Source organism: Maniola jurtina, chromosome 12, assembly GCF_905333055.1.
Source record: "Maniola jurtina chromosome 12, ilManJurt1.1, whole genome shotgun sequence".
NCBI classification, from domain to species: domain Eukaryota; kingdom Metazoa; phylum Arthropoda; class Insecta; order Lepidoptera; family Nymphalidae; genus Maniola; species Maniola jurtina.
Window position 1 is genome coordinate 13823867 of NC_060040.1, and position 25501 is coordinate 13849367.

General features: G+C 37.4%; 1 long non-coding RNA gene across 1 annotated transcript; it reads right to left on the reverse strand.

Moving 5' to 3' along the window:
• Nucleotides 1-11669: 11669 nt before the first annotated feature.
• On the reverse strand, nucleotides 11670-25033 carry LOC123869992. Its single transcript, XR_006796985.1, has 3 exons — nucleotides 25021-25033; nucleotides 21884-21979; nucleotides 11670-11679 (listed from the first exon to the last, which is right to left on the reverse strand). It is a non-coding gene; the product is annotated as an uncharacterized LOC123869992 (long non-coding RNA).
• Between the last annotated feature and the right edge of the window lie 468 nt (nucleotides 25034-25501).

The following is a 25501-nucleotide window of genomic DNA, read 5'->3' on the forward strand; positions in this document are numbered from 1 at the left end:
AGTAGAGAATTGAAATTTTCACACAATGTGCATTACTATATTGCCGCTATAACAACAAATAAGTAAATACTTACTTGGTAAAACTTTCAAAATGGCCGCCATGAATATTTAAAAAAAAGTTATATTACTTGTACGACTCGCACTTGACCGATTTTTTCTTACTACTTAGATATTAGTATGAAAAAATATTTACCATTTTGAAATTTTATTTTATTTAATGAAATTCGTATGATATTAGGGGTTCCTAGACCTCCTAGAACCTACAGACCTTAGAACTCACAATCGAAGCAGCAAGATTCTAAACCCAACTTCACTCTTTTACCACTTCTACTAACCTATTCTGAATTCTATGGCTAGTTCAGACAGTAGCTAATTATGATAATGAGCATTCATTAAGTATTATTTATGTATGATGTTACAAGTTACAATATAGTTGTCTTTTTAAAAAATTTATCAGGACAAGATAACTTTAGATCTTTACTAGAGATAAGCTGATTATTGTGTATACTTTTTCCCCTACAGAAAATTCTTTAACCTAATATGTCTAAGTCTAACCCCTTTATGAATACCTATTAATTATTATGGCGACAAAAATGCTATAAGTACCTAATTAATTATGGACATAAATAGTTGTCGTCACTTGACCCGTGAAACGACACAAGTCTAAAATAACTGGAATTATTTCCGCTAATTCCTACATTCACAATTAAACTAAGTACTTAGGTACCTGAATGGTAATCACACTATCACATCACACTTCACACTAATATTATAAACACTATAAACCCTTAAACACTAGATAATATTATAAAGGTCAAGGTTTGTGTGTATGTTTGTTACTCCTTCACGCAAAAACTACTAAACGGATTTGGCCGTGGAATGGAGATAGATAATATCCTGGATTAGCACATAGGCTACTTTTTATCCCGGAAAATCATAGAGTTCTCACAGGATTTCGAAAAACCTAAATCCACGCGGGCGAAGTCGCGGGCATCGGCTAGTTAAATATCACTTTCTTTTATGGTGAAGGATGCATCGTGAGGAAACCTTCATGTCTGAGAGTTCTCCATAATGTTCTCAAGGTGAGAAGTCTGCTAATGCGCACTTTGCAAGCGTGGCGAATGGTCTTCTAAGGCCTTCTCATCTCATCATCTGACCGGAGGAACGTGCTCAATAGTGGACCGGCGGCGATTGCTTATCATGAGGATGATGGTAATGATGATATTTTATGGGTTTTATTCTACTCAAACAAGTCATACCCTAGTACTTTTAATATGTACTTTTCGTAAAGAAACTATGAAAATTATAAAAGAGCGAGGAGTTGACCTGCAGCTCGCCCCAGCAATGCGCGGGACTTCCATTAGTTTTAAATACATGGCATAATGGTATATCAAATCTTTATAAAGAGCAACCGCCGAGTTTCTTACTGGTTCTTCTCGGTAGGAAAAGCATTCCGCACCAGTGGTAGATGCATTTGGCGATTCAAAAGTGTAAGGTTATTTTTAAAAATTGATTTGAGTTGTCAAAAATAATATAAAATTATTAATTTATCTAATGCAGGTAGTTTGATAAAATCGATATTTCGCTCATTCGATGTCATACAATCTGTTGCTAGGAGGCCAACAAGATTGAACTTGCATAAATACGGGTGTTTCGAAGGTTTTAGTTTAGTCTCCTTCCGAGATTCGGAGCGATATCGCATATTTTCGGTTTTTGTATTGTGAACTGGATAATTAGATGTTGTGATAGCAATCACGCTCTAATTAAATTATTTATTTTGGCATTAGTTTTTTTAGATTAAAACTCTCGGATAACCTTACACATTAAACTTGTGTTTTTTGTCATGATTTGGATTTGACTTAGGGCAAGGAAGCCCGCGACTGACATGACAAGATTAATTAGAAACACGAGGACGTGTTAAATTCAGGACGGCCGAACTGTAAGGTTATTTTTAAAAATTGATTTGAGTTGTCAAAAATAATATAAAATTATTAATTTATCTAATGCAGGTAGTTTGATAAAATCGATATTTCGCTCATTCGATGTCATACAATCTGTTGCTAGGAGGCCAACAAGATTGAACTTGCATAAATACGGGTGTTTCGAAGGTTTTAGTTTAGTCTCCTTCCGAGATTCGGAGCGATATCGCATATTTTCGGTTTTTGTATTGTGAACTGGATAATTAGATGTTGTGATAGCAATCACGCTCTAATTAAATTATTTATTTTGGCATCAGTTTTTTTAGATTAAAACTCTCGGATAACCTTACACATTAAACTTGTGTTTTTTGTGTTGGTAATGAGAGGACATTCCAATAATTCGATAAAAATATTTAAATAATACCTGCTTTTCTGAGTGACGCCAATAATAGTAAATGTAAAAGTTTAATAATAATTATAGGAATCTATCTATATAAATAAAATTGGAGTGTCTGTCTGTAATTTCGAAATAACTACCGCATATTAAGGTCATATGGTTATTTGAACGATACTATAACTGAATCACACGTTTTTAAAATTTTTGTCTGTCTGTCTGTCTGTCTGTTTGTTTGAAAAGGCTAATCTTGGGAAAGGCTGAACCGATTTTGACGGGATTTTCACAGACAAGTAGAGAATTGACCAGGGAGTAACATAGGCTACTTTTTTAACCGACTTTCAAAAAGGGAGTTGTGTTTTTCTACCTATGTACCTACACCGAAATCTCCGAGATTTCTGAACCGATTTGCGTCATTTCATTTTTAATCGATAAAGGAACTTTGCGACATTGTTTCATAAAAAATTTGGAGTCCAACTCCCAATCCTGATGCTGCAGGGGATCTGACCAATCCACGCGGGTGAAGCTGCGGGCATCAGCTAGTTTAAGGATATATCGACGAATTGAGGACGACGCAATTTTCCAAGTTGGTACTTAAGTTAGTAGGTATAAAGCTTAATAAAGTTTAAAGTTAACATAGCGTGTGAATTTGCCAGATGTTAAGGCTTATGGGACGCTCGGCTGAGCTGAGATTTGAAGGATTTTGGATTAAAATCGGTTAAGACGACTTTGTTATGTTAATGTTACTCCGATATGTTAATTTTGTCATAATATTTACTGCGCCAAAATCTATGAAGCTGTCAAAATTAGTGTCAATTTGTAAGTAAATACCGTTTTCTCACGTTTTTCATTCACCACACTTAATTAAAATTAAATCGTAAGTAGGTACCTACATTAATCCAAAAAGTTAGAGAGGCATGCTCGAAATCAAACCTTGGACCTCCCGAATTCCTATTGAAGTCTTATCACTAGGCTACCACTGCTTTTCATAAACTATGGCTTAGTGAAACCAATCAATCTGATCCATCAGCTTACAAAACTAATACTTTAAAATGGCAGACACCGTCTCGGAAAAACGCGTTAGCGACGCCATTTGTCCGGCGATTGAGACCTTCTGGAGTTCAAGGTTGTATTTCAGCATTTCATTTCAGCGAAAAGCTACTTGTATACATTTTAAGTAAACTAAGGAAAACTAAAGTATATACTTATGTCTTATCCCTGAGGGATGAGATCCAAAACGAGGAGATCCGCAGGAGAACCAAGGTCACTGACATAGTCCAAACTATTAGCAAGCTGAAGTGGCAGTGAGCAGGCCATGCCTGTCGTAGAGGCGATGGCCGTTGGAGCCGGAAAGTCCTTGAGTGGAGACCGCGTATAAGCAAGCGTAGTGTAGGACGCCCTCCAGCACGATGGACCGACGATATAAAGCGACTGGCGGGAAGTGGCTGGATGAGGAAGGCTGAGGACCGGGTGTGGTGGCGCTCTTTAGGGAAGGCCTATGTCCAGACGTCCACAGGCTGATGATGATGATGATGATACCTATATCTAGACTGCAAGCCGTGGGCATCCAATCAAAAGTGCATCTGACAATTTCACACACACACTTTTTCACCACGAATCTTTGTGAAGGGGAAGCAAAAACAGAAGGGAGTCTCATTACGAACTTTATTATGAACACAGACTAAATAAAAAATAGACGAAGCTCCGTAGAAAATTGGGTTCAAAAAGTGAAGTAGGATTAGCAAAAAAACATTGTAATTATTACAGTGCGAAAATCGCAATAGATACCTACTTTCTGTTCTAAAAGTGCTATAACTAACCGATTTAAAAAAGAAGAAGGTTTTTTTTAAAAACTCGGTTTTATCTTCTATTAGCTGATACCCGCGACTTTGTTCGCGTGGATGTAGGTTTTTTAAAATTCCCGTGGGAACTGTTTGATTTTCCGGGATAAAAAGTAGCCTATGTGCTAATCCAGAGTATAATCTACGAGTATCTCCATTCTAAATTTCAACCCAATCCGTCCAGTAGTTTTTGCGTGAAGGAGTAACAAACATACACACACACACACACACACACACACACACACACACGCGCGCACACACACACACACACACACGCGCACATACAAACTTTCTCCTTTATAATATTAGTGTGATTTACTGGATATTGTAAGATGGTGCTTGGATTCAGGCTTTTGATTTTTATTTAAATTCTATGCTTTTCAGGATAAAAAGTTTATAATCTATCCTATAATACCTATCTTAAAAATCTGTTAAACGGAGAAGCTGTGGAAAAGGTGATAGATATAAGTACAGATAGCTGTAGAAAGACACACTTGCACATTTAAAATACTAGTAGATATTATGGATCGTACAAGATTGTATTTGTTTCCGGTTGATTTCTTTTTGAGACTTTATTTATTTAATATAACAACAACAATTAAACGGTAAAGTAAACTTTTTTTACCAAGTGAGAAAAAGGTCGTGTTTTCTATCGATGATGTTTCGACATCTCCATCGGCAGATTATAAAATGAAAAGTTATATTATTCTCTGTTTCTTTTGTTAGAGTTGCGTTTTGCCGTCCACTTTTTTATTTAGTCTGTTATTTATTATGAAATGACATTGAATTAAGCAAAAGGCCACCTTGCGGCTCATTAACACAAATGGACTCACGAGTCGCGCACGGACAATAAAAATCGCATTTACACACAAAAAACCCAGTTGATTAATGATACGCGGGCAGTTTACTGCGTGCAGTGCGCACGGGCACACACGGCGCCCAAAAATTTGGAATAAGTAATGTCAGGGAGGAAAAATATCAGCGATACTATAGACAGGCATCGTGTTTTATTATGTGAGGCTGAGAACTGCGATCCTGATGCTCAGTAATTCCCACGGTATTCCAGGGTTGGGGCTATGTTTTTGTGCTTTACTACGAACACCTATCATATTTTTTCAAATAACTTAGTCCGCCTCTAGTCTAGCCCTCGGGAGGACCTGTGGATGATGGAGACGGGGAGACGGTCCGTCGTTCACAGTGTGGTCCTCGGGTTGGTTGGCGTGCTGTGGTTCCAGCATGTTTCTAACGGTGTTTAGAGCAAGTATAGTGTCCCAGTGGTGAGTCTGCTGCGGCTGACTGCGGTGACACGTCCACTGTGGCCCCCCGTGGCCTGGGGTATCCATGACTGATTTTTCTCACTATAAAAAATAAGTGTATAAAGCCAGAAGAAGAGAAAAAAAAATAAGTATACATCTTTAATCACGATGTTATCCTTCACCGTTACAGAAAGAAATAAACTTTATTGCTTAAAACCCTAAATAACTTAATAGGAGAATACAATAGATACAGTTGAAAAGATATTAGGTACTGCCTTAATCTAATTATTGAATCGGTTTAAAACCTGTTGACGATTGAGAAGGCTCGCGAAACCTCCTTTAGTTATATTTTACCTTACCGCACGCTACCGCAAGCAATTTCACCCTCACCACCTGGCGGCAAAGCCAAAAGGAAAGGTTATGATTTTATATTTAAACAAAATATATACTTATGTTACATACAGTAATTATTTCCGGATCTCATCTTCTCTATTGAAGACCGCGTATCAGCAAGCCAGTGTGGGACGACCTCCAACCCGCTGGACTGACGACCTTAAGAATATAGCGAGAAGTGGGTGGATGAGGAAGGCAGAGGATCGTGTGTGGTGGCGCGCTCTTGCGAAGGCCTATGTCCAGCAGTGGACGCAAACAGGCTGATTGATTGAATTATTTCTGTAAAATGAACCTCTACACACGTTGGCAGTTCTGTGAAGCAGTGTGTCCTACGATGTATCAGTAATCGCGCTAGTATGCGATTCGAATGCTGCAATGCAATATAATATTGTTAAAGTCATTGGAGTTGGACGCGCTAAGACATTGGACTGCTACTTCCGATAAACACTGGAATTATTCCCGAAGCCATTAACTATGAATGTTCAGACAAATACATAAAAAACACTTGTCTTGACTGACTAACTGACCGACTCATAGAACTAGGAATCAACATAGCTTATCCGTAAGCACTGATCTGATCACTGATCAACGCACGAAAATTGAAATTTTGATACTAGGTTCCTTTTATGCACCCTAGGTACTCACTAAGGATATTTGGTTTGTAGGTAGGTAAGTACGAACGAGTATGTACCTAAAGTAAATATTTGAACCCATGCAACTTTAAAACGACACATTTTTAAAGAAATCTGAAAAACCATAGACAAACATTTTTTTTCTAGAACGTAAATTTTCATTGACATTTTTCTTTATTATCAATCCATTGCTGGCACGGGTTTTTTGCAAAAAGTTAGATGGAGAGAGGTCGTACCCGGGACCGAACCCCCGGCTTCCCAGTTCCCGAATAGGTTCCGTCCTAACCTCTAGGCTATCACCCCTATAGTAAACCACCAAATAGGTAGACTTGGCATTAGTTATTTAGTTTTTTTTTTACTTTTTTGTATCCATCCAATTCGTCCGCAATGTGGTAGGCGCCTGTGCCCATGGCGGCCGCGTCTCCGTCTCAACAACATAATGACGGGCTCTACACTCTGATGCTTCTGTATAATGGACACCTTTTTGTACCAATCAGCCGTCTCGGCCTTAAGTATGTTGAGTCTCGTTAGCGTGGGATCTTTTGCTTGGTATTCAATTTTTAAGTTCATATAATTGTTTAAGTTAAAAATACTGACGAAATAGGTTACGGCTGGCCTTAGGTACGCGGGCAGCTCAAACAGTTAGCCAGTGATCAAAATACGCGGGCTTCTCGAGCAGTCAACATCAACTGCTTGAAGCTGTCATTGATGACTGCTGCTGATCGCTCGTAACTGCTCAGAAAACAGAGATTATCACTATATGTGTGTTATCACCCAAAAGGAGGGGTGTTATAAGTTTGACGTGTGTATAACGAGTGATGAATGATTGATGGAGCACAGAATCATCCAGATGTTTGTCAATCACAGCAGTAGTTGTAGCAAAACCTATCTTCTCTGGACGCCAAGGAAACTTTCAGAAATCGTTAGATACTCAAAATTTACAAAGCGGAGAGGTGTAAAAGTTTTTCACTTATCAAGTTTGCGGCACAGAAACAATAACAGGGGCCCGGCTCGTCCCAGGGGGCCCGGGGACTCGGGGAGGCCCGCCGCTATATTGATTCCATTTCTCTTAACACTCGTGTTGAGCGGAATTGACGGTTATCATATTAGTTATCATGCTATATTTATTGAAATAAGTACTAGATGATGCCCGAGACTTCGTTCGCGTGGATTTAGTTTTTTTTTAATCCCGTGGGATAGGTACCTTCGCTTTTCTAGAATAAAAAGTAGCCTATGTCATTCACTGTGACCTCATTTCATCATGTTACTTACCTATATGATTCATCAAACACGCTGTTGATACTTTAGTACGCGACCGGTCGAGATGGCAATCGGAGTGGAGACGCCCTGAATACGGTGTGCGGGACGTCCCCCCGCCTCATACTCCAATTGCCATCTCGACCTTTCGCGAACTAGGTATATCTATACTATCTACTTATCTTCTATTTACTGTGGTAGGTAAGTTAAGTATGTTATACTTAGGTAGTGCCTACAGTCTACACCATTAACAAAATTGCTTATTCGTGTGTTTTGAAGGTTAAGGTAAGTTATGTACCAACGCAATATTTTATGGATACCTTACTTATAGGAAGGCCTTGCCTTGAATTTTTTGTATTTCATTTGGAAACATCATGGTTAAGTATCTCATTATCGTATTAATTTTTGATCACTATTATTATTTCATACAGAACTACTTAGTAGATATTTAATAGAGGTCTACTATTGTACCATTATGTTTTTCAGACTACAATTATTTTGACCCTAAGTAAATTAATTTCTTATTTAGACAAGAAGTTCTACATTTTTTCTGCGTTTAACAAAACTTATTCTTAAACTTTTTTATCTACTTACTACCTAACTACTTAGCTGTGACAGCCGTCCACCTCCTGTTCGTCAGGTCGGGGGTTCGATCTCTGGCATATAGGTACCTCTTACTTTTACTTTTTACTTTACTTTTACCTTTTACTTTTTCGGAGTTACGTGCGTTGATCATACTGCCACGCTGGCCAAGTGCAGATTGCTCGTTTTCACTTTTGAGAACATTGCGAAGAATCCCTGGCATGCAGGTCTCCTCACAATGTTTTCTTTCACCGTTAAAGCAAATGGTATCCGACAAGTTAGAAATGCGTACCTGGATCAAACCTAGAGAACTTTCCTAGATAAATGGCCCCAATTATCGGTTAGTAGATAAAACAGTGACACGGTACGTAACAGCGGGGCCATGAGGGGTAGAGTAGGGTAAAGGTAGGTGGTAGGGTAAAGGTGGGTAGCGGGTAAGGCTAACAGAATGATGCTCTGCGCTCGTCAATTTTTGTCCAATCTCGGGGATTTCCGGCGCCGGCGCTGCTTCCTGCCGGAAACGAAGCGCGCGACTCGCGATCAACTGTGGACCAGGTCACTTTTTATTTACGATTACTCCATTACCATGTAAGTACCATTCGATTAGGTTGTGTGTCCTACTCATCTTATACAGGATGTGACCAGAACGTTAGCAAAAACTTAGCGTTATTATTATAAGTACTTACTACCCTTAGCACAATCCAATGCCATTTGCCTTATCTTGCAGTTTTAGTGATTTAGTATTTTTCAAACCCGCATTGAGCGTACAAAACTCGGCTCAATGCTCCATCTACAATGCGGCATTGATTTCGAGTGACCTATTTACGGAATGTTCGTTGACCTCTAGCGTCAGTCAGATATTTTATTGTAAACTTTAAAAAAATACAGGATTTTTGAAAGGGCAGTTTTTTGCTACCGTTCTGGTTAAACCCTGTATATAGGTAAGCTGTTCAAAGCACAGTGACCGTAAGGCCGACCGTCAACGTGCCATGTGTTGCCAACCGAGAAGAGAACCCGCGACAAAAACGCCACCCGCGCGAATTATACTGAACAATGTACGGCAGGCTTTTTGTCCACCTACTTATGCTTTTTAATAGCGAAATTATTCACGGGAAAGGTCGACACGGGGTCTCTTCACACACGTCCGCTTCTAAGCCCCGCCGCGTACGCTCACATTTGCATTGGTTGTCGTAAGCCGCGTGCGAGTGGATACTTTTAAAACCTATATAGAGAGTGGTGAACTCCGCATTTGCTCTTACAGCGTAATTGCAACTTACGTGTGAGAGCAAATACGAAATCCACTACATTACAGGTTTCAGACGCATCCACTCGCAACCAACTCGTGATAACCAATGATAAATTACACATATTACTATGTGCAGGGATAATACAAGTAGGTACCTAATCGCACGTCTCTCCGTATGTTCTAACCGTACCGTAAACCGTATGGTATTTTTAAGTCCAATCGAGTAACTGTAGATAAATGCTCAGCCAGAACGTATCCTTAGAGCATAATACATATATCTACTCAACTTTTCCTCCGCAAATTCTTTGTTTGCTTGAACTTAAAAACATCGAACTTAAGATTTACTAGACTAGATATTAAAACAGCTTCCTAGTGCTTGGAGGTAACTTTTTCCAAATTGAAAAATAGAATAGAAATATTTTTATTCAAATAAACTTTTACAAGTACTTTTGAATTTGAACTTTTACAAAACAAAACGACTACCTATACTTAGGCATTTTAATGGAGGGATTACAGATAGGTAAGAAAACTCTCTCGACCGGGCGCGAGGCGCGGCGGTTGAATTGTACCTACTGGTCAGACGGCCACCGATAAAAGAATTGCACCGTATGCGGATAAGTGTAACATGACTCTTATAACCTGGACCTCATTGAATTTAATAAGGTTTTTATCATCTTGCTTATGACTTAATACTAGCCGGGACAGGATATATGGATGAAACGATAATATTTTTGTATAATTATAATAAATGTCAAGCTACGTAACACATAACAGTGAATCGACAGAGTTTTCATTTTTTTTATACATATACCTACTGTATGACCAATTTATTACGTTTTTTATACATGACATGACCAATTGATAATGTTAATAAAACCGTTTGTAAGATTACTCACACTAACTTACCTACATAGATATTTTAAGAGATTTTCTCATATTGATAACACAGTTCGGTACCTTAGTACCAAAATAAATATTTTTTAAGCAAAACATTATACGAAAGGAAACCCACTGCATTATAATCCAAAAACGAAAACTTTTTTACTCCGATTGAGGTTAATAGCCCTTGACTATGATCTCACCTGGTGGTAAGTGATGAAGATGGAATTGGGGTAACTTGGAAGAGGTATGAAAGTTTCATTGAACCCATACCCCCGATTGGTTTCTACAAAGCTTGCTTAACTAGCCACACCCGAAGTCTCTTAACAGACCAGAGACAATTTAGAAGTTAAATTCCTTATAGGCATAGTAGGTTCCTACTCGAACAAGTGTAAATTAAAAATTTATAACACCCCCGACGATCCCAAGTATTTGAGTTTTCCAAAACATCATTTTCAAATAAATAATTATGTATTTAGGCAACGTCCATCTTGACAGCTTGACATTTGTCTATTGACATAATATTATGAACCTAACGGTTATCTAACCTTCTTTTCTACAAGTAAACTAGAAAAGAGCTCATAACTCTTAAACGGCTGAACCAATTTTTTAGATTATAGCTAAGAACACTCTCGATCAAGCCACCTTTCAAACAAAAAAAACTAAATTAAAATCGGTTCATTCGTTTAGGCGCTACGATGCCACAGACAGATACACAGATACACAGATACACAGACACACAGATACACAGATACACACGTCAAACTTATAACACCCCTCTTTTTGGGTCGGGGGTTAAAAAACCTGTCAATTGTAAATATAATCTAGCACCTTTCGATCCTAATAAGACATTCAGGACTGGGCCAACGAGGCGTGAAATTCAACCGGTTTTTTTTACAAGTTTTTAATGGATTTAACTACGTTTCATAATTAGCCGCATTACCCTTTACAAGTTTACATGAAGTTACATCGCTTCGGCCGCGTGTTAAAATGCACATAAATTAAAAATTTCGCTCGGGACCAGGTTTATTATGCAATTTTATATGAACAAAATACAAAAATTAGTTTATTAAAATACCTAATTACTTAATTTCAAGCAGATGTGCTCTCGAGTATGGAAATAAATTGCAATCTGCTACAGTACCTACCTACTACCAACTTAGGAACTTAAGTACCTATTGAAAACACTGAATACCTACCTACCTATAGGAAACCATCGCGATCTCTTTGGGAAGAGATCGGGTTATACGGGGTTCCTACTCAATAAAACCTCTTAGAGCCTCGATAGCTCAACGGTTGAGGAGCGGACTGCATTCCGAAAGGTCGGCGGTTCAAACCCCACCCGTTGCACTGTTGTGGTACTCATTCCTGGCACAAGCTTTACGCTTAATTGGAGGGGAAAGGGGACTATTAGTCATGATTAGCATGGCTAATATTCTTTATTAAAAAAATCACCTCATATACCATCCTCAGCGCATATTAAGAGGCTCCGCTGCCTGTCTTGTACTACGCCCATTAGAGGGTGCCCGTGAACTTAGCAGAGCATATGCCAGCAGATCAAAAATAAAAAGGAGTTCCCTTCGCATGCAGAAGAGTTCTATAGTTCCTGATACTTTTTAAAGATAGTTCTGGCGTTTTTGCTAAAAAAATCGCAGTTGAAATAATGCTCTGCTAACTTCCGGTAGCAGATCATTTTCGAGCAAAGCGAAAAAAAAAGAGTTCTCTGTACGCACGTATCTCAGTTCTATAGTTCCTCATACTTTATAATGATAGTTCTGGCATATAAACCTAAAAAAAGTCAAATGAAAAAATCAATAAATTTTCAAATTTAGTCATCATAAGTAATTTAAAAAAATTCTAGCAGCTAGAACTCAAATCTCAGAACCTAGAACTCTACGATTTCTTATAGCTCATTAACTAAGCTATAAAATAAAGCTATTAATTAGCCCAGAACTCACAAAGAAGTCCCAGCAGAGCATAGAAGAATAGTTATAAACAATAAATTTTCAAACTTCACACCAAAAGTTGTTAAAAAATTTCCAGCTGCTAGAACTCTCATCTCAGGGGCTAGAACTCCTCGATTTATTATAGATTATTAATATAGCTATAAAATAAAGCTATAAACTAGCCCAGAACTCTCAAAAACGTGCCAGCAGAGCATACCAGAAGAGTCATGATACACTAATTTTCAAACTTATTATCATAAGCCATGAAAAAAAATCCAGCCGATAGAACTCTGATCTCAGAGGCTAGAACTCCTCGATTTCATTAATATTATTGATAAAGCTATAAAAGAAAGCCATTAACTTGCCCAGAACTCTCAAAAAAGTGCCAGCAGAGCATACAAGAAGAGTCATAAACGATAAATTTTCAAACTTAAAAATCACAAGTTACTAAAAAAATTCCAGCTGCTAGAACTCTCATCTCAGGGGCTAGAACTCCTCGATTTCTTTAAGATTATTAACATACCTATTAAACAAAGCCATTAACTAGACAAGAACTCTCAAAAAAGTGCCAGCAGAGCATACAAGAAGAGTCATGATGCACTAATTTTCAAACTTATTATCATACGCCATGAAAAAAATTCCAGCTGCTAGAACTCTGATGTCAGAGGCTAGAACTCCTCGATTTCTTAAATATTATTGACAAAGCTATAAAACAAAGCCATTAACTAGACCAGAACTCTCAAAAAAGTGCCAGCAGAGCATACAAGAAGAGTCATAAACGATAAATTTTCAAACTTAAAAATCACAAGTTACTAAAAAATTTCCAGCTGCTAGAACTCTCATCTCAGGGGCTAGAACTCCTCGATTTCTTTAAGATTATTAACATACCTATTGAACAAAGCCATTAACTAGACCAGAACTCTCAAAAAAGTGCCAGCAGAGCATACAAGAACTGTCATAAACGATAAATTTTCAAACTTAAAAATCACAAGTTACTAAAAAATTTCCAGCTGCTAGAACTCTCATCTCAGAGGCTAGAACTCCTCGATTTCTTAAAGATTATTAACATACCTATTGAACAAAGCCATTAACTAGACCAGAACTCTCAAAAAAGTGCCAGCAGAGCATACAAGAAGAGTCATGACGCACTAATTTTCAAACTTATTATCATACGCCATGAAAAAAATTCCAGCTGCTAGAACTCTGATGTCAGAGGCTAGAACTCCTCGATTTCTTAAATGTTATTGACAAAGCTATAAAACGAAGCCATCAACTAAACCAGAACTCTCAAAAAAGTACCAGCAGAGCATACAAGAAGAGTCATAAACGATAAATTTTCAAACTTAAAAATCACAAGTTACTAAAAAATTTCCAGCTGCTAGAACTCTCATCTCAGGGGCTAGAACTCCTCGATTTCTTTAAGATTATTAACATACCTATTGAACAAAGCCATTAACTAGACCAGAACTTTCAAAAAAGTGCCAGCAGAGCATACAAGAACTGTCATAAACGATAAATTTTCAAACTTAAAAATCACAAGTTACTAAAAAAATTCCAGCTGCTAGAACTCTCATCTCAGGGGCTAGAACTCCTCGATTTCTTAAAGATTATTAACATATCTATTGAACAAAGCCATTAACTAGACCAGAACTCTCAAAAAAGTGCCAGCAGAGCATACAAGAAGAGTCATGATGCACTAATTTTCAAACTTATTGTCATACGCCATGAAAAAAATTCCAGCTGCTAGAACTCTGATGTCAGAGGCTAGAACTCCTCGATTTCTTAAATGTTATTGATAAAACCATAAAACGAAGCCATCAACTAAACCAGAACTCTCAAAAAAGTGCCAGCAGAGCATACAAGAAGAGTCATAAACGATAAATTTTCAAACTTAAAAATCACAAGTTACTAAAAAATTTCCAGCTGCTAGAACTCTCATCTCAGGGGCTAGAACTCCTCGATTTCTTTAAGATTATTAACATACCTATTGAACAAAGCCATTAACTAGACAAGAACTCTCAAAAAAGTGCCAGCAGAGCATACAAGAAGAGTCATGATGCACTAATTTTCAAACTTATTATCATACGCCATGAAAAAAATTCCAGCTGCTAGAACTCTGATGTCAGAGGCTAGAACTCCTCGATTTCTTAAATGTTATTGACAAAGCTATAAAACGAAGCCATCAACTAAACCAGAACTCTCAAAAAAGTGCCAGCAGAGCATACAAGAACTGTCATAAACGATAAATTTTCAAACTTAAAAATCACAAGTTACTAAAAAATTTCCAGCTGCTAGAACTCTCATCTCAGGGGCTAAAACTCCTCGATTTCTTAAAGATTATTAACATACCTATTGAACAAAGCCATTAACTAGACCAGAACTCTCAAAAAAGTGCCAGCAGAGCATACAAGAAGAGTCATGATGCACTAATTTTCAAACTTATTATCATACGCCATGAAAAAAATTCCAGCTGCTAGAACTCTGATGTCAGAGGCTAGAACTCCTCGATTTCTTAAATGTTATTGACAAAGCTATAAAACGAAGCCATCAACTAAACCAGAACTCTCAAAAAAGTGCCAGCAGAGCATACAAGAAGAGTCATAAACGATAAATTTTCAAACTTAAAAATCACAAGTTACTAAAAAATTTCCAGCTGCTAGAACTCTCATCTCAGGGGCTAGAACTCCTCGATTTCTTTAAGATTGTTAACATACCTATTGAACAAAGCCATTAACTAGACCAGAACTTTCAAAAAAGTGCCAGCAGAGCATACAAGAACTGTCATAAACGATAAATTTTCAAACTTAAAAATCACAAGTTACTAAAAAAATTCCAGCTGCTAGAACTCTCATCTCAGGGGCTAGAACTCCTCGATTTCTTTAAGATTATTAACATACCTATTGAACAAAGCCATTAACTAGACCAGAACTCTCAAAAAAGTGCCAGCAGAGCATACAAGAACTGTCATAAACGATAAATTTTCAAACTTAAAAATCACAAGTTACTAAAAAATTTCCAGCTGCTAGAACTCTCATCTCAGGGGCTAGAACTCCTCGATTTCTTAAAGATTATTAACATACCTATTGAACAAAGCCATTAACTAGACCAGAACTCTCAAAAAAGTGCCAGCAGAGCATACAAGAAGAGTCATGATGCACTAATTTTCAAACTTATTATCATACGCCATGAAAAAAATTCCAGCTGCTAGAACTCTGATGTCAGAGGCTAGAACTCCTCGATTTCTTAAATGTTATTGACAAAGCTATAAAACGAAGCCATCAACTAAACCAGAACTCTCAAAAAAGTGCCAGCAGAGCATACAAGAAGAGTCTAGCAGCTGGAAATTTTTTAGTAACTTGTGATTTTTAAGTTTGAAAATTTATCGTTTATGACTCTTCTTGTATGCTCTGCTGGCACTTTTTTGAGAGTTCTGGTTTAGTTGATGGCTTCGTTTTATAGCTTTGTCAATAATATTTAAGAAATCGAGGAGTTCTAGCCTCTGACATCAGAGTTCTAGCAGCTGAAATTTTTTTCATCGCGTATGATAATAAGTTTGAAAATTAGTGCATCATGACTCTTCTTGTATGCTCTGCTGGCACTTTTTTGAGAGTTCTTTTCTAGTTAATGGCTTTGTTTAATAGGTATGTTAATAATCTTTAAGAAATCGAGGAGTTCTAGCCCCTGAGATGAGAGTTCTAGCAGCTGGAAATTTTTTAGTAACTTGTGATTTTTAAGTTTGAAAATTTATCGTTTATGACAGTTCTTGTATGCTCTGCTGGCACTTTTTTGAGAGTTCTGGTCTAGTTAATGGCTTTGTTCAATAGGTATGTTAATAATCTTAAAGAAATCGAGGAGTTCTAGCCCCTGAGATGAGAGTTCTAGCAGCTGGAATTTTTTTAGTAACTTGTGATTTTTAAGTTTGAAAATTTATCGTTTATGACAGTTCTTGTATGCTCTGCTGGCACTTTTTTGAGAGTTCTGGTCTAGTTAATGGCTTTGTTCAATAGGTATGTTAATAATCTTAAAGAAATCGAGGAGTTCTAGCCCCTGAGATGAGAGTTCTAGCAGCTGGAAATTTTTTAGTAACTTGTGATTTTTAAGTTTGAAAATTTATCGTTTATGACTCTTCTTGTATGCTCTGCTGGCACTTTTTTGAGAGTTCTGGTTTAGTTGATGGCTTCGTTTTATGGTTTTATCAATAACATTTAAGAAATCGAGGAGTTCTAGCCTCTGACATCAGAGTTCTAGCAGCTGGAATTTTTTTCATGGCGTATGACAATAAGTTTGAAAATTAGTGCATCATGACTCTTCTTGTATGCTCTGCTGGCACTTTTTTGAGAGTTCTGGTCTAGTTAATGGCTTTGTTCAATAGATATGTTAATAATCTTTAAGAAATCGAGGAGTTCTAGCCCCTGAGATGAGAGTTCTAGCAGCTGGAATTTTTTTAGTAACTTGTGATTTTTAAGTTTGAAAATTTATCGTTTATGACAGTTCTTGTATGCTCTGCTGGCACTTTTTTGAAAGTTCATGTCTAGTTAATGGCTTTGTTCAATAGGTATGTTAATAATCTTAAAGAAATCGAGGAGTTCTAGCCCCTGAGATGAGAGTTCTAGCAGCTGGAATTTTTTTAGTAACTTGTGATTTTTAAGTTTGAAAATTTATCGTTTATGACTCTTCTTGTATGCTCTGCTGGCACTTTTTTGAGAGTTCTGGTTTAGTTGATGGCTTCGTTTTATAGCTTTGTCAATAACATTTAAGAAATCGAGGAGTTCTAGCCTCTGACATCAGAGTTCTAGCAGCTGGAATTTTTTTCATGGCGTATGATAATAAGTTTGAAAATTAGTGCATCATGACTCTTCTTGTATGCTCTGCTGGCACTTTTTTGAGAGTTCTGGTCTAGTTAATGGCTTTGTTCAATAGGTATGTTAATAATCTTTAAGAAATCGAGGAGTTCTAGCCCCTGAGATGAGAGTTCTAGCAGCTGGAAATTTTTTAGTAACTTGTGATTTTTAAGTTTGAAAATTTATCGTTTATGACAGTTCTTGTATGCTCTGCTGGCACTTTTTTGAGAGTTCTGGTCTAGTTAATGGCTTTGTTCAATAGGTATGTTAATAATCTTAAAGAAATCGAGGAGTTCTAGCCCCTGAGATGAGAGTTCTAGCAGCTGGAATTTTTTTAGTAACTTGTGATTTTTAAGTTTGAAAATTTATCGTTTATGACAGTTCTTGTATGCTCTGCTGGCACTTTTTTGAAAGTTCTGGTCTAGTTAATGGCTTTGTTCAATAGGTATGTTAATAATCTTAAAGAAATCGAGGAGTTCTAGCCCCTGAGATGAGAGTTCTAGCAGCTGGAAATTTTTTAGTAACTTGTGATTTTTAAGTTTGAAAATTTATCGTTTATGACTCTTCTTGTATGCTCTGCTGGCACTTTTTTGAGAGTTCTGGTTTAGTTGATGGCTTCGTTTTATAGCTTTGTCAATAACATTTAAGAAATCGAGGAGTTCTAGCCTCTGACATCAGAGTTCTAGCAGCTGGAATTTTTTTCATGGCGTATGATAATAAGTTTGAAAATTAGTGCATCATGACTCTTCTTGTATGCTCTGCTGGCACTTTTTTGAGAGTTCTGGTTTAGTTGATGGCTTCGTTTTATGGTTTTATCAATAACATTTAAGAAATCGAGGAGTTCTAGCCTCTGACATCAGAGTTCTAGCAGCTGGAATTTTTTTCATGGCGTATGACAATAAGTTTGAAAATTAGTGCATCATGACTCTTCTTGTATGCTCTGCTGGCACTTTTTTGAGAGTTCTGGTCTAGTTAATGGCTTTGTTCAATAGATATGTTAATAATCTTTAAGAAATCGAGGAGTTCTAGCCCCTGAGATGAGAGTTCTAGCAGCTGGAATTTTTTTAGTAACTTGTGATTTTTAAGTTTGAAAATTTATCGTTTATGACAGTTCTTGTATGCTCTGCTGGCACTTTTTTGAAAGTTCTGGTCTAGTTAATGGCTTTGTTCAATAGGTATGTTAATAATCTTAAAGAAATCGAGGAGTTCTAGCCCCTGAGATGAGAGTTCTAGCAGCTGGAAATTTTTTAGTAACTTGTGATTTTTAAGTTTGAAAATTTATCGTTTATGACTCTTCTTGTATGCTCTGCTGGCACTTTTTTGAGAGTTCTGGTTTAGTTGATGGCTTCGTTTTATAGCTTTGTCAATAACATTTAAGAAATCGAGGAGTTCTAGCCTCTGACATCAGAGTTCTAGCAGCTGGAATTTTTTTCATGGCGTATGATAATAAGTTTGAAAATTAGTGCATCATGACTCTTCTTGTATGCTCTGCTGGCACTTTTTTGAGAGTTCTGGTCTAGTTAATGGCTTTGTTCAATAGGTATGTTAATAATCTTTAAGAAATCGAGGAGTTCTAGCCCCTGAGATGAGAGTTCTAGCAGCTGGAAATTTTTTAGTAACTTGTGATTTTTAAGTTTGAAAATTTATCGTTTATGACAGTTCTTGTATGCTCTGCTGGCACTTTTTTGAGAGTTCTGGTCTAGTTAATGGCTTTGTTCAATAGGTATGTTAATAATCTTAAAGAAATCGAGGAGTTCTAGCCCCTGAGATGAGAGTTCTAGCAGCTGGAAATTTTTTAGTAACTTGTGATTTTTAAGTTTGAAAATTTATCGTTTATGACTCTTCTTGTATGCTCTGCTGGCACTTTTTTGAGAGTTCTGGTCTAGTTAATGGCTTTGTTTTATAGCTTTGTCAATAATATTTAAGAAATCGAGGAGTTCTAGCCTCTGACATCAGAGTTCTAGCAGCTGGAATTTTTTTCATGGCGTATGATAATAAGTTTGAAAATTAGTGCATCATGACTCTTCTTGTATGCTCTGCTGGCACTTTTTTGAGAGTTCTTGTCTAGTTAATGGCTTTGTTTAATAGGTATGTTAATAATCTTAAAGAAATCGAGGAGTTCTAGCCCCTGAGATGAGAGTTCTAGCAGCTGGAATTTTTTTAGTAACTTGTGATTTTTAAGTTTGAAAATTTATCGTTTATGACTCTTCTTGTATGCTCTGCTGGCACTTTTTTGAGAGTTCTGGGCAAGTTAATGGCTTTCTTTTATAGCTTTATCAATAATATTAACGAAATCGAGGAGTTCTAGCCTCTGAGATCAGAGTTCTATCGGCTGGATTTTTTTTCATGGCTTATGATAATAAGTTTGAAAATTAGTGTATCATGACTCTTCTGGTATGCTCTGCTGGCACGTTTTTGAGAGTTCTGGGCTAGTTTATAGCTTTATTTTATAGCTATATTAATAATCTATAATAAATCGAGGAGTTCTAGCCCCTGAGATGAGAGTTCTAGCAGCTGGAAATTTTTTAACAACTTTTGGTGTGAAGTTTGAAAATTTATTGTTTATAACTATTCTTCTATGCTCTGCTGGGACTTCTTTGTGAGTTCTGGGCTAATTAATAGCTTTATTTTATAGCTTAGTTAATGAGCTATAAGAAATCGTAGAGTTCTAGGTTCTGAGATTTGAGTTCTAGCTGCTAGAATTTTTTTAAATTACTTATGATGACTAAATTTGAAAATTTATTGATTTTTTCATTTGACTTTTTTTAGGTTTATATGCCAGAACTATCATTATAAAGTATGAGGAACTATAGAACTGAGATACGTGCGTACAGAGAACTCTTTTTTTTTCGCTTTGCTCGAAAATGATCTGCTACCGGAAGTTAGCAGAGCATTATTTCAACTGCGATTTTTTTAGCAAAAACGCCAGAACTATCTTTAAAAAGTATCAGGAACTATAGAACTCTTCTGCATGCGAAGGGAACTCCTTTTTATTTTTGATCTGCTGGCATATGCTCTGCTAAGTTCACGGGCACCATTAGAGGCTCATCAAGTTCCGGCCATCAAGAGGCCAGGGGACCTATGGACCTTGCAATGTAGGCTTGACAACTTGTACCACAGCAAGCTTTTGCCAGCCTCCCTCGCAGTGGTAAGCGCTGTGGGAGGTCCCGGGTTCGATTCCCGGCAAGGATTTAGAATTTTGTAATTTCTGGTCTGGTCTGGTTTCGGCCGTGGCTAATTACTATCCTACCGGCAAAGTCGTGCCACCAAGCGATTTAGCGTTCCGGTACGATGCCGTGTAGAAACCAAAGGGGTATGGGTGTAATGAAAAATACCATGCCTCTTCCAGGTTAGCCCGCTTCTATCTTAGACTGCATCATCTCTTACCACCAGATGAGATTGCAGTCAAGGGCTAATTTATATCTGGATAAAAAAAAAGCTGCCATCTTCCTAGGGTTGCCGGCCAACCCTATGAAGGCTATGTGCGTGAGGCTGGAGTGGGGCTCTGGTCCCACGACGCGAGTCCGAAGTTCCAGCGCCCGGGACTATACAATGGACGGATTATACCGTTGACCAAGCTTCCGAACATTCAGAGAGTACCTAGTACTATTTTTTATACTCGCATTGTTCAAGACCCCATGCATGCTACTGAATTACTAATTCTAATTAATCTTGATATTATCACGTACAAACATGGCATTTATTAAAAATGTATTAGATAATATCAGTTTACCTGCTGATAAACTGCTAAAACTTATATTATATTTTTAATAATTGTAGCCAACAAACAATGAAACACTTATTTTGCTAGAGAGCGTTTCCACGTTACTTATCCGATCCAATATTATGGAGGCAGTAAAAGCCATTACACACGGTCGTCTAGTTGCCGGGTAACTCATTCGACGGGCAAGTCAGATAAAGCAAGTAGACTGGGAGACTAGCCGACCAACTGGTGTTTCTAGTACAGTCATGCAGAATGGACGTTGAAGAACTTGCAACAATGGCATTGCTAATGTTTAAATGAAAAAGGAAAGAAAGGAAGAGAAGAGGAAATGGTCTACTTGAGTTGTCGTTTTCACATCTCCCGGGAGTTAGTCATATCCCTGAGGGATAAGACCAGCTCTCGGTTATGCCATTTCGCTGCGACATATACTTAGACAGATTCTTCACGCTTATTTTAGGTAATTATAATATACCTACCAAATTTGATAAAATTCAATATTTATGTTGAATTTTGACTAAATTAAAAAAAATATATATTATTATATTACAAAAGACATGAATTGACGTGTTTTATATAGATGACGAATCGGATGAAACAGTGGAAACGTTGCAACTTGCAAAGTATGCATAATGAGCTATACTTTTTACAGCTATTTCATATTAAAATAGGGAAATTGTTTAGTGCAACAAAAGGCAAGGAATGTTCTAAAGCTATATTCACTGTTTACTGGCATGACAATAAAGATAAAAGATAAAGTTTTTGCCAACATAAGTTAACCTTTTAACGACTTCTGTATTCCGCCACGCAAACTTATTTCCCGTATTGGATTTATTCACGAGTACGAGTAGGTAGAACAAATTGAATGTCATGAGCGTCACGATAACGTTTGGAAGGTATTTTTAGGGTTCCGTACCCAAGGTTGCCAACGGGACCCTATTACTAAGGCCGAGATCTATACAGCGTACCTACTTACCTACGTTGACTTTGCTTAGACTTAAGTTTCGGTTAAAACGGGATAGATTTATGTCAGTGATATAACGCTATCTCGTTTTAACAGAGACTTTTAAGTCTCCGCATAATCCTTCCGTCCGTCCGTCTGTCAGCGGGCTGTACTTCGTGAACCATAGATACCAAGACACCTGAAATTCACGCAGAATGTGTAGGTATTTCTATTGCCGCTATAACAAAAAATAGATACTAATGCTAAACAAAATTGCCGAAATGAAAATTTAAAAAAAAAAAACAAAAAATATTTCTTGTACTACGGGACCCTTCGCGTGTTAATCCAACTCGCACTTAACTGATTTTATTTTATTCTGACTATCTCTCTGGAGCAGTGGTGATAATATGAACCTCTTGTCAATAAGAAATGGACCACATTCACGACCGAAAGTAGAAAAAATAATATAGGTAATAAAATAACCAACTCGATAGCATCTCGATAGATAATAAAGTAAAAATAAATAAATTAAAAAATTTTCAATTTTATTTTATTAAATAAATGCTATAAGTAGAGAAATACCAAGGACTCTGACTATCACATAAGAGGACATAGTAAATCGATCACAAAAAAAAAACCAGTATCTGCAAGAAGGTTAGTAGGAGTAGGTATATAAGTAGGTATAGTTAGGCAAAGAGGCCCTTTATTATTCGCAATTAGGTCCCCCGAACTCCAGAAATAATCAATCCTGAACAGGGTCGGAGTAAATATGTCACAAGCAAACAGAAAGACTATCTCTTGGAGTGTTTGAGGAGTCAATAGATATAATATGTCGGTAGGGCGGGCGGTATTTTCTGAAAGCGATATACTTATTAATACTATAGTGTCTGATAGCGATATATTGCTGTCAAGATGTTATAAGATATCATATATATTATGTTCATAAGATATGAACAGTCTTCCTTTTTTTACAGTCGTATTCCTCATTGCTGAGGGTCCTACTCATAACGTCTTTCCCTTAGTCAGATTTAGGCTTCCCAAATCCTTCCGCATAGATAGGTACAACTTCTGACGACCTCCCTAACGTAGTGGTAAGCGCTGTGGTCTTACCTATTAGTGTTTGGAATTTTAGTACTTAGTCGTATTTCTCGGGTCTCAAACCCCCCCCCCCCTCTCCCCCCGAAATCCCAGACAAAAAAAAATTGTTTTAAAATGCATAATAGCAATATAGCAATTAGAAATTTTACTCTTTTAAAGCTTACCATATTAGTTGCCAGCAGTTCTTTATGCTCGTTCCATAAACTGATAGCCTTGACCGTCAAGGAATTACTGAAGTATTTCGTCCGATGTGTAGATGCCGCTAGAATGAGTTTCCCTGCCAAAGTCAAAGTCAAAATCATTTATTCAAAATACTTTAAAATTAATAGGGTACTATTGTACCCTGCTGACCATAAAACATAAAACTCTATCTAATTTGTTATAACCAAGAGACCATAAAACTCTATCTGGTCTGTTAAAGCCAAGTTTTAAGTCCTCCTTTAAATAACTTGGAGTTATAAGACTGAACATTACACGGTACCGAAGAGAAACAATATTACTTAGTCTATTTAGATTAATAAAAAAAGAGTCAATTAATGTTGGTGTTTTGAAAGTCATATAATCTTAGATTGAAACGTATAAAGCAAGATTGGGAAGGTTGCGGTCCCTCCCTCGCAGACTCAATCGAGATGATTGAGTTGCGAGTGAGGGCTCCCCAAATCACTTTACTGTGATGTCGACGAGGGTTATGCTCATTTTTGACGCTTTTCATAACATTCTCGTATTGTTTTATCGTTTTGGAATATATTACAATACTAAACAGTACTTTAATACAATGGACCCCCGGTAATCCGACAAACGTTTTGCAGGACATTGTCGGACTATCGAATAGAGTACTGCCTAAGACCCCATATAGTCCGGATTTTTTTACAAAAGAGTACCTTGTGATCCGACAAATTACAAATCCAATGATAAGATTCCATATGTCATACATACTCTGAAGTACAAATCATACTTCACTATGTATGTCAAATTTAGTAAATTCAATAATAATAGACATGTCGGATTACAGGGAGTGCCGGATTAGACAGGGGCCGGATTACCGGGGGTCCACTGTACTAAGGCTACCTAACTAAGCAATGATAGCCTAGTGGTTAGGAAGTCCGCCTCCTAATTAGAGGTCGGGGAGTCGACTTTTCGGAGTTTCAAGTACCTAAGTAATTTTAATTTTTTCAAGTAACATTTCACCGCGTTTAATAGCCTCATCGGATGACAGAAGGGCTGGCTCATTTTTTGCGCAACGGATCAGCCTGGCTGTCCAGCGTGGAAATGCAGCCAGTATTCTTGGCACCATTCCACGCGGGCATGATTTGTATAGTAATTAGATAAGGCTAGCTTTAAGTTTTATTGTAATATTTTCATTTGTTAATATTTAAAAAAAAGTAAGTAATAAGTAATTAAATATCACTTGCTTTAACTGTGAAGGAAAACCTGAGGAAACCTGCGTGCCTGAGAGTTCTCCATAATGTTCTCAAATGTGTGTGAAGTCGGCCAAGCCGCACTTGGACAGCGTGGTAGACTATGGCCAAGCCCTTCTCACTCTGAGAGCAGACCCGTGCTCTGTAGTTAGCCGACGATGGGTTGATGATGACTTACTTTGATATACTTACTTTAAGTCAAGTTAGTATGCAGTCTGGTGGGAGGTTACGGCCATGACTAGGTACCACCCTAGCGTCACAGCCGTGCCGCTAAGCGATTTAGCGTTCCTGTACGAAACCGATAAGAGATACCTCTTCCACCTGTTTTTAACCCCCAACCCAATAAGAGGGGTGTTATAAGTTTGTCGTGTGTATCTTTATATCTGTGTATCTGTTTGCGGCATCGTAGCTCCTAAGCTAATGAACCGATTTTAATTTAGTTTTTTTTTCTTTGAAAGGTGGCTTGATCGAGAGTGTTCTTAGCTATAATCCAAGAAAATCGGTTCAGCCGTTTGAAATTCATCAGCTCTTTTCTAGTTATTAGTGTAACCTTCACTTGTCGGGAGTGTTATAAATTTTTTAATTTACACTTGTGTCAAACTAAAGTTTAGCTAGATTGGAACAGTCTTTTAAAAAACTTTGTAGTTTCTACACCTGAGACTAAGAAGACTGCTTTCCCTTGGCTTTCCCATAACAATATGAATTGCTTCGGCGGTTATGTCATTCATAATATAATATTAAACAGGGATGTAGGATGTAGAGCAAGGGCTCACCCAGTGGCCCATACCCGGCGGCTACGTGTTATTAGACCTTTGGAGGGCGCCCCAAGATGATTTGGGCATAATCACAATGCATAGGCTTGCACTTTTGATGCTATTTCCACGCATTGTCGGGAGTGGTAAATTAAATAGGTTCCAACGATTGACAGTTCGGAAGCTATTGCGGAGTGACCAGGTAAGAAGATACTTACCTAGGTAGGGCATTAGGTCCGATTTTAGGGTTTAAACTAGCGTGAGTGATATCCATTATGAATATACTAATAACCGACTAGACTCATATTATCAGTAGAAGTATCTAAGCCCGAATAGTTTCGAATCAATCCGGGGTCCTTTTTCGTGGGGGAGAGATGTTCTAG